The sequence below is a fragment of the Mus caroli genome, chromosome 18 (assembly GCF_900094665.2).
Source record: "Mus caroli chromosome 18, CAROLI_EIJ_v1.1, whole genome shotgun sequence".
Taxonomy (NCBI): domain Eukaryota; kingdom Metazoa; phylum Chordata; class Mammalia; order Rodentia; family Muridae; genus Mus; species Mus caroli.
The window spans coordinates 70,039,932-70,051,485 of record NC_034587.1 but is presented as its reverse complement, the minus strand read 5'-3'; positions in this window follow the sequence as shown (position 1 = coordinate 70,051,485).

The window sequence follows — 11,554 nt, the reverse complement described above, 5'->3', positions numbered from 1 at the left end:
GGCTAAGAATTCGTCCTGCTGTTTTTGTTTTTATTGTTGTTCCCCCCCCCCCCCCCGTTTTTCTCTTAAGGGGGAGACATTTATTTTGACCCACTCAGTCTTAAGATAATATGCAACATAAAATCAAAAGTACAAGCCAGGTGGTGGTAGCTCACACCTTTAATCTCATCACTGGGAAGGCAGAAGCAGGCACATCTCTAAGTTGGAGGTCAGTCTGGTCTACAGAGTAAGTTCTAGAACAGCCAAGGCTACACAGAGAAACCCTGTCTCAAAAAACAAAAGCAAAACAAACAAAACAAAAACCCAGATTGAACAAACAAAAATCAAACAAAAAACTAAAACCGGAACCAAACAAAAACAAAAATTCAAAAGCCATATTGCTTCTGATCTTTGTGTTGTCATCTGAGAAGGTTGTCTTAGGACTGAAAGGCTCACTGCTAGTATGGAGGTGCTGAGGGTTGCTGCTGAGACAGCAGGGTGTGAGGGAGCATGTGGTGAGGAAATGGTGGGGAAGCCATGAGACCAGTGTGGGTCAGGCTATTACTACACTGCGTGTCAGGCCCCCAATCAGCCGTTCTCTTCCAAGAGCAGGCCACAGAGGCCAAGTCAGAAGGTGATGTGGATAAACACATGGATGGGCAGAGGCCATGCTTCGGCAGGATAGAGTTGGCAGGAAGACCCTTTCCATCTCCCCTGCCCAGTAACACCTTCTACAGGAGGCTCTGGAGTACCAGAAGATGGGATGCAGACAGCACAGATAGGGCAGTTAAATGATCACATCAAAGCACACCCATCCTCACTTCTGAGGGACCTCCTGGGATGTCAGGATTTTGCACGTGTTTGCATTGATGTCTGATGAGAAATAACAGAACTGTAGACCTTGTGTGCGTGTAGGCTGTGGGGAGTAGGGACAACTGCAAACAGTTTCTACCTGGGCCTAGCATAGTTATACTCAGTGCTGCAGCCTGGGCAGTGTGGAAGTCTCTGAACTTTCTCTGCAAGGGGCCCAAGCATTGTCCTTAAGGTATATTACGGAGCTTCCTGCAAAAGGACAGGAGAACCATGTAAGAAGAACAAGCTGTGGATGGTCAGTCTACTTCCCCACTGTGATCCATGAGCTTGCATAAGTCCTCTGCTCTGTGAGACAGAGTGCCGCTTGCTACGGACGGCTGGCCATGGATGAGAGGTGAGTGTGTAAATGGGCTGGACCCATTGGACACATTCTTTATTCTTATTGTGCTGATTCAACGTGACCACACTCCAGAAAATCTTTGCAGGTTGCTCCACTGCAAGTTTAACTTGGGGCATCTGATGGATGATTCAACATTAACACAGTCATCCATCCCTCCACTACACTGTACTGCCTGTCTGTGATCCCATTAACGAAGGGACACATAGAAACACAGGATTCCCTGTAGTTGTTCATGCAGAAGGACCTTGTCTCTGGTGGTTTTTGTGGACACCACGCTGCTGGGAAGATGAATAAGGCGTTTGAAATTAGCTGGTGTGGTGGCACATGCCTTTAATCCTAGCATGGCAGAGGCAGGTAGATCACTGTTGTGGACAAGGTTAGCCTGATTGGCATAAGCATGAGCAAGCTATAGGACAGCCAGGGTTATATAGAAAAGAAAAGAGAGAAAGAAAAAGAGGAATTTGAAGTTCCTTCCTCCTGTGCTCTGTCTCGGGTGGGCCACTTCAGGTCTCCACATATAAAACGTTAAGGCATCTTATTTATTTAGGGCAACTTCATGAGATGCAGGTGAAGTATCTCTTATCTAGAATGCAGAGGCCTTGGAGTGACTCAGACATCTGCAATTTTTGAGTTCTAGAATCCTTCCATAGGTCGACTTAGCGGCACATCATTTGTTTGAAAAACGGAAATCTAAACACTTAAAAATCTGAAACTTGCGGAGTGCCGTGCTTCAGCTACCTCAAACACGACAGAAATGTGGGACAACCTGGCCTTTTCACCTTCCTGTGTCGAGGAAGGACCCTCAGAAGGGACTGAATGCCCGCAAAGCTTTGAGCAGGGGAAGATGCCATCTGGCTCACGGTCAGCTAGCCTGTGGACACCAGCTTAGCAGGGTCTCTGCTCTCAGGAGGACTGAATGGTTTCTGATGGTACCTCAAATACAATGGCTGTCAAGATGGGTAGTTGCTGTCATCCAGACAGTCCCAGGGCATAGCAGGTGACATTAGCCAGTCAATATCCCCAGCATCCTTGTCTGGGGCATCCTGTGTTTGTTTTTTGTTTTTTGTTTTTAGTTTTTTTATTTTTTTCCTTCTGTTTCCTTACTTAATCTGTCATTAAAATTTTACACTTAAGGTACAGCTGCTGACAGAAGTTACTAAGATCCTATTAGCCAAGTCTGCCCAGAGCCTCTTCCAACACAGACTTACAAACTCATAGTGCTAAGCTTTGGACTTGGAAAGTGTTGAAAACCTCAAGTATTTGTGACCTAAAGATGTCTTACTAAGCTCACATCCCGGCATCGTTGGCCCGTCAAGTGGTCTGCAGCTACTTTTGTGTCACATACACCATTTATGCTCTGACCCCTTGTGAAAGCACTTCTGCTCACCCCTGAGTTCCAGAGTTCCTGTCTTTCAGGAGAACAGTATTTGAATTCACACTCAGGCCTTGAGCCACAGAGACCAAACCTTGTGTCTGTGAAAGGAAGTTTCTGGCGGCCCTCCTTTGCAGGAGAGCAGATGGGATCCTGGCTTCTAGTTTCAGCTCCAGCTGTCTGACAATGGGCCAAATGAGCACTAAGAACCTGTACTCCTGATCTTGCAAAGGAAGACAATAACTAGGAAGTGCTTTGAGACGGAAAAGACCACTCCAACATAAAGACTGGAGGAGCAACATAAAGCTAATTCTGGAGCAGCCTGCCAAAACCTAGTTTTCCTTTCCAATCTCCAGCTTGACAAAATTATTATAAACCTTTGTGATTCGTGCAAGAGATGCTTGGCCCATTTCCAAGCCACTCGGGAGGCCTCTGGTCTGTAACATCTCACTTGCCAAGGTGCAAACCCTATTATTTCCTCATACGCTAGTGACGCTAGGGATGGCTCTGTGTCACCTCAGGGCAGCTAGCTGGTTATGACAGACACAGCACCGACGCAATAACTAAAACATCCTTTGTAAAGAAGGGACGTATGCTCACACTGCTGGCTCCCTCTAAAGTCTCAAGGGGGACCGTTCATGAAGACATGGGTCTACTTAATTAACAATCAGGGACTCTGGCTTGCAGTGGCTGTTTCTAGAAACTGGCCTGTCTTTAAATATCACCCCTGGGAGTGGCTTGTTTTTGCGGCAGTCACAGCTTCTGGTTTCTAGAAACTGTGGGTTTCTAGAAGCCCTCACTGCCCACAAGCCACCTGAGAAGATCTGGGCCCTGGGAAAGACAACTGCATATTATTTGGACACCAAATAGAGTTGGAGTTTGCATTGCAGCCACACCCTGTGGCAGTTCTGAAACATGCGGCAAGTAGCTTCAGGAGTGGCACTTGCTTGGTTCTGTTTCTATTTTACTAGCTGAGCTCAGGCTCCTGATAATGCAACCCCACATCTGAGCCCATGCCATACAAGTTGCAATCAAATTGCATCACCTAGATTTTCACTGTTTATAATGACCTCCTTTGGGCCGTGCAAATTGGCTGATTGTGTCCGTTTAACACCAGTGTTACACAGCTGCCCAGAAGGGTGGGATTCGATTTCAGTCAGAAGAATGCATTAAAGCCTTTTCCCTAAACTCCAGAGGAGAGCTGAGGGGGAGTTCCCAGGACCCAGGTAGCTGAGGATGATGTGTTTCGTGTGTTTGTTTCTTTTGGCTGAATGGATGCTGGCTCTAGCTGACAAATGTCAATGGGAGGGATCCATGGATGAGGTGGGTGGGCAGCAAGGAGAGGCCTGGTTGAGGTAAGGCGCCTGGTGAAGTATTTTCCTGAGGACCCAGGAGGAATGAGCTGTCAGCTACTGTCCCCAGAGTCCCACCTGCCTGTTTAAACTGGATGGCCTGACATAAGGGCTGTGGGTGAGACCAGCCAGTACCCATCGCTGCCAGAAAATCCATCCTGGGTCAGAAAACATATTTGGCTAAACTAATGTTCTCATTATAGGTCCTTGCAGTTAAGTATCTGGACTGCTGAGCTGGAGACTGCCATTTTTCTCTGCCATCTCTACCTGGTTACTTCCCCAGGTTGAAGTTTCCTTAGTTAGTCCGTCCCTCCTCTGGAAAGTCCTGCTGTTCCACCCTGGAAGAGCACAGGGCTGGGCTGTCTGACCTGCATGAGACTCACACATTCCCCTGAGCTGCTTGAAATCCCACAACAACAGAGTCCACCTTCTGGGTCTGAGTAGTTCCATGCCTCCATTGTCCCCTCATTCCAGCTAGCCAGAATGTGTCTCATTTGATCAAATTCCTTGTAAATCCTTGAGGGTGTAACAAAGCATGTGGTATCTCCTATTGGTGTGGGACCAAGACCACTGTAAAAGACCTTCCCTGACACCATCGCTATTGTGATCCTGCTAGGGGACCAGGCAGAGTGGCCTCTGATAACAAGACTGTGTGCAGAGCCAAAGCACATAGGGCGACTCAGGAATGGGGAATGACAGGGACAAACATCCCGGAGTCTGATTACAACCAACAGCACAGGACAGACAGTATTTCATGAGTTAGTTCACATCCGAGGGGTTTTGTTTTATTGCAATTAATATAAGCTGTGAACTTGAAATTAAATGCTGGAACTCTCTGAAAGAAGGCTGAGGGCTTGTTGGCTTTTGGGTGGTATGGCCTTAGCTTGATATTCTAGTACCACAGGTTTGGAGTCTCAGTTCTGCAAACCTCTCAGTCTCCTCCCTACCCCATCTTTAATGTAAGAAGACTGCTCTCATGGATTGACAGGAAAGTCCCTCTTAATACTGCCCAGAGTGGAATAAAAGAATAAGACAGACAGCCCTCAAATGTGACCCCCAGGAGCTCCAAGTCTGACTACTGAGGATGGAGGAGGCTCTCTCTCTCTCTGTGTTTTGGGCCTTCATCATCTTCTGCTAATGATAGGCAGGGTCTCCATTTGTGCTGCCTTTCCAGTCAAAACAGAGTGTTTCAGCTTTCTGATCCCCTTTCACTTGTTTCTAGAAGCAACTGGGCCTGAGGCTAGAGGAACCTGATCTATTGATTCCAAACCCGGGCAGCCAGAAGCCCCAGACAAACAAATATCACCACCTTGAAGCTGGCCAGTGTCCTCTCATGACCCAGCAGCTACAGGAAATGGCAGGAGAGCTTTGTGAGAGCTCCTCTGAACAGCCGCCAGCTGGAGGATAACACGGGAGGGTCAAGAACGTCTTCTCAGGCATTGGTTTTACTCTTGGAAGGGTATGTGGGGAATGAAGCAATTGAAGGCAGTTTTCATGAAAAATGTTCAGATAATGCTTCTTAGTGATATATAGTAAAAAAAAAAATAAATAAAAAAGCCCACATACTTTTGGAGATATTTCAGGCTTCTACTGAAGGCAGGCAGGGGAGGTGAAGCACCCCTGCCATGGTGCAGTGGGGCGTGGGCTGAGACCTCTCAGGGTGGAAGCCAGTCTGTCTCAAGTGTTCCCAGGTGACTGGAGCACTCGGGAGCATTGGGCTGCATTGTCTCAAGGGTTTGTCTGTGGTGTAAAGCCTGCGAGAGTCTGAGCACACTCCCTCCACATTGGATTGAACCTTTTCAGGTAAGAGAAAGTTAAGTTCCTTAAAATCTGGGAGATGGAGACAACTCCCCTGGAGAGCGTCAACTCCAAAGCCCTAGGAGATAAGGCCACAGGGTTTATGTACAAATAAATGGTCTTGGTATTGTCCCCAAACTGAACACACATCTGTGAGAATACACAAAAACTCACATTTGGGGTGTGTGTGTCTCTTTTCATCATTTGCAAAGATGAAAATGGGGGAGAGAACTGAGGATGTCAGAATAAGTCACAGCAGGAAGGACTTGGCTGAGAGGAACCTCAAAGCCCCAAGGGATAACACTCCTAGATCACACTGAGGTCAAAGGTGGCGGCTCGGAAGACGTTTGTCCCTTACTGCAAAAAGGACCAAAGGGAAAGCCAGAGAAAAAGGAGACTTCCTAGAGAAGCACAGAGTCCCCCGAGTTTCTGATAAAATCTTGGGATGTAAGGAAGGTAGATGCCTGGGAAATAGAGTCACACACAAAGCATTCAGTGGTGTGCCTAATTCTGGTTTGCTCTGCAAACGATGGATCATCTTTCACCAGACAGATCTGCCGGGATGGAATCTGTTCCACATGGGGCTTGGTGACTCTAAGGCACGTCCTCAGGGCACCATGGCCAGGCATCCCAGCAGCAAGCTGCTTTGGGGCATCTGGGATGTGAAAGACACAGATTGTAAAGTGGACCTTAGGTTGAGAGAGTCAAGAAGGCAAGCTGCCCAGGGCAGGAAGCAGTGTGCACCAGAATCCCAAAGGTACAGTGGGAAAGCTCACTGTTTTGAGTCTTCTCTTCTGTCAGAGGATATTATATCCCTCCCAGAGTTTGATGACATGTGCCTGTATGGCAAACATTTAGTGGCATACTCAATTCAAATACTTAAGAGTGGCAGGTATTTTTGCTCATTGAAAACTTTTTCCCTTCACTTGCTCTAGTATTTAGGGCTTGTTCAGGGCAACAGGCAAGGTGAAGTCTCCATTTTCCATTTGGATCAAGCAATGGTTGTTTTAGGAAGGGGCAAATTTACCCTTTAGGGTGTAACTAGCAATGCCAGAAGTCACCAGTGTCTATGTACTACTGACATTAAGTGGGCAGACGGCAGAGGATACTGGGCAACCCCTTACACTGTATAGGAAAGTCCCTGACCACCCCTACCCTGACTGAGTATCCACTCCCAAACAGCAGTAACGCTAAGGCTGAAACCTGGATCTAAGGAAAGGATACAGGCTTTGACCAGAAAAGGAGGAAGCAGAGACAAACAGCCTTGTAAGTGTGGAATCTGGCAGTCGTGGTGGTGGTGGTGGCGGCGGCGGCGGCCAGGAACCACCTGAGACTTTTCTGGATAATCAGCAGGAATTCAAGGGAACATTAAAAATATTAGACTTAATTAAGACAGACTCATCAGTGGATAGAATTAAGTACTTTTTGGCAATGTGTTGCTCTAGTCTGGGTATAAAATGTTCCTGAAGGCTTATGTGTTGAAGGCTTGGTTTCCAGCTACTTAGACTATGGAGAAGGTGATTGGCCACAAAGTCACTAATCTTATCAATGGATAAAACCATTGGTGAGTTGAACGGTCTGCTAAAAAGTGAGGCAGGGAGGGAAGAAGCCAGCACTTTGAAGGTACCATCTTTCCTGCAGTCCCTTCCTCTCCACTCCATCCACCAATGAGCAGAGCCGAGCTGGATTTCCCTCACCATCTGCCAATGATGAGCCTTAGCACAGGTTCATCACAGAACCAAGTGATGGAGACCTCTGGCACTGAACCTACACCATCCCAGTTATTTTTAGAACAAGACTTTGTGTATAGGTGTACACTCTGTACATGTTGTGTGCCTGCTGTGGGTCAGAGGCCAGAAGAGGGAATCCTCTGAAAGTTGAATTCTAAGAGGTTGTGAGCTACGCTGGGAATTGAACCCAGGGTCTCTGGAAGAGCAGCCACCACTCTTAACTAACCATGGAGTTGTTTCTAGGGTATCTTGTCACAGCAGCAAAGTTCATACAGATCTGAAAAATAACGGAAGTGGGAGGGTTGGAATAGAGAGCCGCAGGGGTTGAAGTGTGCAGGCAGAGGAGACAGAGCATCTCACAGTAGTAACTGTGAACCTCACTCTTGTATGTCAATTCCTCTCTAAGATGAGGCAGACTACATATTTAAAGCTTCCAAATTCAAAGCAGAAGTTTGCACAGCTCTGGAAAAAGACAACAAACGTTATCTGGCTAGGAGGCCACACTTTTTTTTCCCTCTGTATACTTTTAAGATGATGCAAAAAAAAAAAAATCCCAATTCCATCAAAATTTTGGCTGATTGTGACATTTCACTTTAATGACTAGTGAGTTTACAAGCCAATGCTGAAATGAGACTGAAATGAGGCTGAAATGAGACTTGGTTCCTTGATGTAGGCCAAACCCTTCACGGCCATTAATGTCTTGAGAATACAAAATAACCCTATCTTATTGAAGTATGTTGCTAATCTTTTGATTGATATTTCCAGGAATTAAAAAAAGCAAGAATTAAATGAAAAAATACTTAGTTTAGCAATCAAGGAGACATTTTTCAATGGAATCTTTTGAAAATGCACTTACACTTGGGGGATTTTAATTTTTATGGATTTAAATTTTGACCTCAAGCCAATTAAATTCTTAACACTCAGCTTCATTCTTTGCAAAATGGAGACAGCAGTGCCTACACTGTTAGGACCACGGCTGATTATGCACAGGAGGTTCACTTTGTGTTATAGTGGCCACAGGGCGAGAGGCAGTTCCCAACCTAGGCTCAATGATCAGGACTTGGTGAGGATGGGAAATGCTAAGAACTCACATGAACTCCTAAAGGTGGTACAATCCCCTTTGCCGGTCAACTTCAAATTAAAAATCTAAATGACAGAGACATTGTCTAAGTCAGTAGTTCTCAACCCTTTTGGATATCAGATATCCTGCATACCACAGATATTTACATTATGATTCATATCAGTAGTAAAATTACAGTTATGAAGTAGCAAGAAAAATAACTTATGGTTGGGGTCAGGTCACCACAACATGAGGAACTGTATTAAAGGGGCATAGCATTAGGAAGGCTGAGAACCATGGGTCTAAGTGGTTCCATCTTTTCCTTGGAGGGTTGTACCAAAGTGTGTCCGATGGCGGTGGCAGAGGGACGGCTATAGATGATACTCCTGAGGAACTCGGTTTTAAAAGCTGAGTTCCTTGGAGAGAGGTTATACAAAGGGCAAGAATGGAAATCACTTAAAAGGTGAGAAATAAAGAAAAACAGGGAAGGCCTGTCTACTTTGTGCAAGCCTTGATTATAAGCCCTGACACCAAGATGTATCTTCCAATAAGAACTAGGAGCCTGTTTAGGAAAGAGATGACCAGGACTTGAGATCTCACAGCAAGCCTCTCATCTGGAGACTTAAACCTTATCTCACTGTTTTAAATGCAGCCAAGAAAGGCAGCTGAGAACAGCCCAGGGAAAGCATGTTTTTGGAGATTGCTTTCTCAAACTCAAATGACAGCAGCTCTCAAAATATGAATTCGGAGAAAGATAACTAAGCTGGCAAAGATCTGTGTAGCTTCTAGGTAAGATATTCCTGAGTTCCCATTCAGCATTTCCACTAGAGATGTCACCAAGCATCATAAAGGTTAAGTTGCCATTTAATCCAAACATAATCGAGGGTTCGTTCATAGTCCGATCTTGGTTTTCTTGTAGCCTAGGTATAGAAAATGTTCTTAATGTAGCAAAGGCTATCTTAAATTAGTAGCTTTAGAGGCTGAGGGCAGAGTTTGGTGGTAGCACTTACCATGGTGTGTCCATTCCCACGACTGGATGAAACCAAACCAAAAGGATAGCTGGACACTTGTATTCTCAGTACTCAGGAGAGGAGATTCTGAGTTTGAGGCTAGCCTGGGCTACGCATAGTCAAGATCTTACAACTTTAAGAGTCATTTCCTAAGACCAAGACTATTATGCATAAAACAATGTCAAAGCAAGTTTTTGCAGTTAAGATGAAATAAGCTTTCCTGTGGCTTTTTAAATTGCCTTTCAGAAAATGTTACCTTGTGAATATAAACAACTTCTTACCAAGAATGGTTTATTTACTAACTCTATTGCTTAGAGACATACTGGGTATAGCCAATGAATATATTGAGGTCATAAAATTATGCTTTATCTCTAATAAACTTCACAGCTTAGCTAATTTACAAATGTTTGTTAGAATTAGCTAAGACTATCAGGTATGCTTTCAACCTCTGAGATTGTTTATATTTTAAATTGCATTTATCTACAATATTCAGTAGCTATCATACTTTAGCAGTTTGTATCTGACTCAAGTATACCTCAAACTATCTTCCGTGTCTTGGTAATTTCCCTGAAATTGTGGGGAAAAAAATCAGGTTAAAATCTCACTGCCTTTCACCTTGGGAAATGTCACAAAAAGTTATGATCCTTGGTGCTTCACAATGGGAATACCTACAATTTAATTCCCAGGTTAAAGCCAATTATTCTCTTGTAGTCTCAGGATCACATAAGGAAATTCAAAATTTCATTTTTGAATATAGGCAAATAAAGTTTAGCTTGTCTAAGAACATTCCTTACTTAACAGCACTTCCATCAGTCTAAGTTGTCCTTTAAGGATTTATTCAACCTTTAAGATGGTGTGGCTGTGGGTAGCCCCAAACCTAAGGTACATGCACACACATAGCACTCAGCAGATATACGTATTATGGATTTGAAGGTGAAAAAGTATGTTAGGGCTAGAGAGGTATGAAAATATATTTTATACATACATAAAATTTTAGAGAATGTTGGGAATCGAACCTAGGTCCTCATACATCCCAGGCCCGTGCTCTACCTCTTAGCTGCGTTCTTAGCTCTATTATTTAAGGAGTTTTGACAAATATCAAAGATTTGTAATTTTAACGGCATCTAAAGGGAAAGCAATTCTATAATTCTTTTGTCCTTAGGCTACAAATAGCCCCAGGAGACAACTTGGAGATCCAAAGTCATGGGGGCCTAGGGATTTAAAAATATCACTTTTGATATTTTCTTTTGCTTAATGACTTCCATTTTTGACCTAAGAATTTTGATATTTTAAATCTCTGACCACTTTCCTCTACTGAAGTGCTCTGGCCCTACAGGCATGGCATCCTTTAAAATCGAGGAACATGAGTGCATGTATATATAGGAGGGTAACATCTCAATGGCAAGAAAATCGAGGAACATGAGTGTATAGGAGGGTAGAGTCTCAATGGCAGGAGAATTCAATTACTTTCTTCTAACTTTTGATAACTCCACCTTGCTAGCTTAGACATAAAGTTCCTAAGAGATAGTCAAATGTGATCTCATTAGATTTGCAATGTCCTGTATCTTTTCTATGCCCCATTACCTAGTGACTTAATGACCAACCAACGGTAAATGGTTGAAGTGTGGAGTAAGTCACAACATTAAGGCAACCATTAAATTGTAGAAAAATATTGACACGGAAAAGAGAACTTACTACCCTTAACCCCTTAATGCTTGTGAGGTTTCTGAATGAGAAAAATAGAAATTTAAGGGAGGGGAAGCCAGGTGGCAGAAGGAACAGGGAAAATTCAGAGTAACGAGGCTCCTAGTATCCTCATCATGTCTGTGCTTATTTTCTAAATCCAATTGTTCTAGTCTTTCCCACGTTTGCTACATACTTTGCATAGGGGTTCCGTTGATCAAACCGTGAAGTTTGAAGTGCCTAACTTCAGAATTCAACTAACTTTGGAGGCAAAATGGTTTGCTTTTTTTTTGTGACATGATGTTCAAACTGCAGATTATCCAGAATGGGGTAGAAATTCCTGGGAATGTGAGTAAGA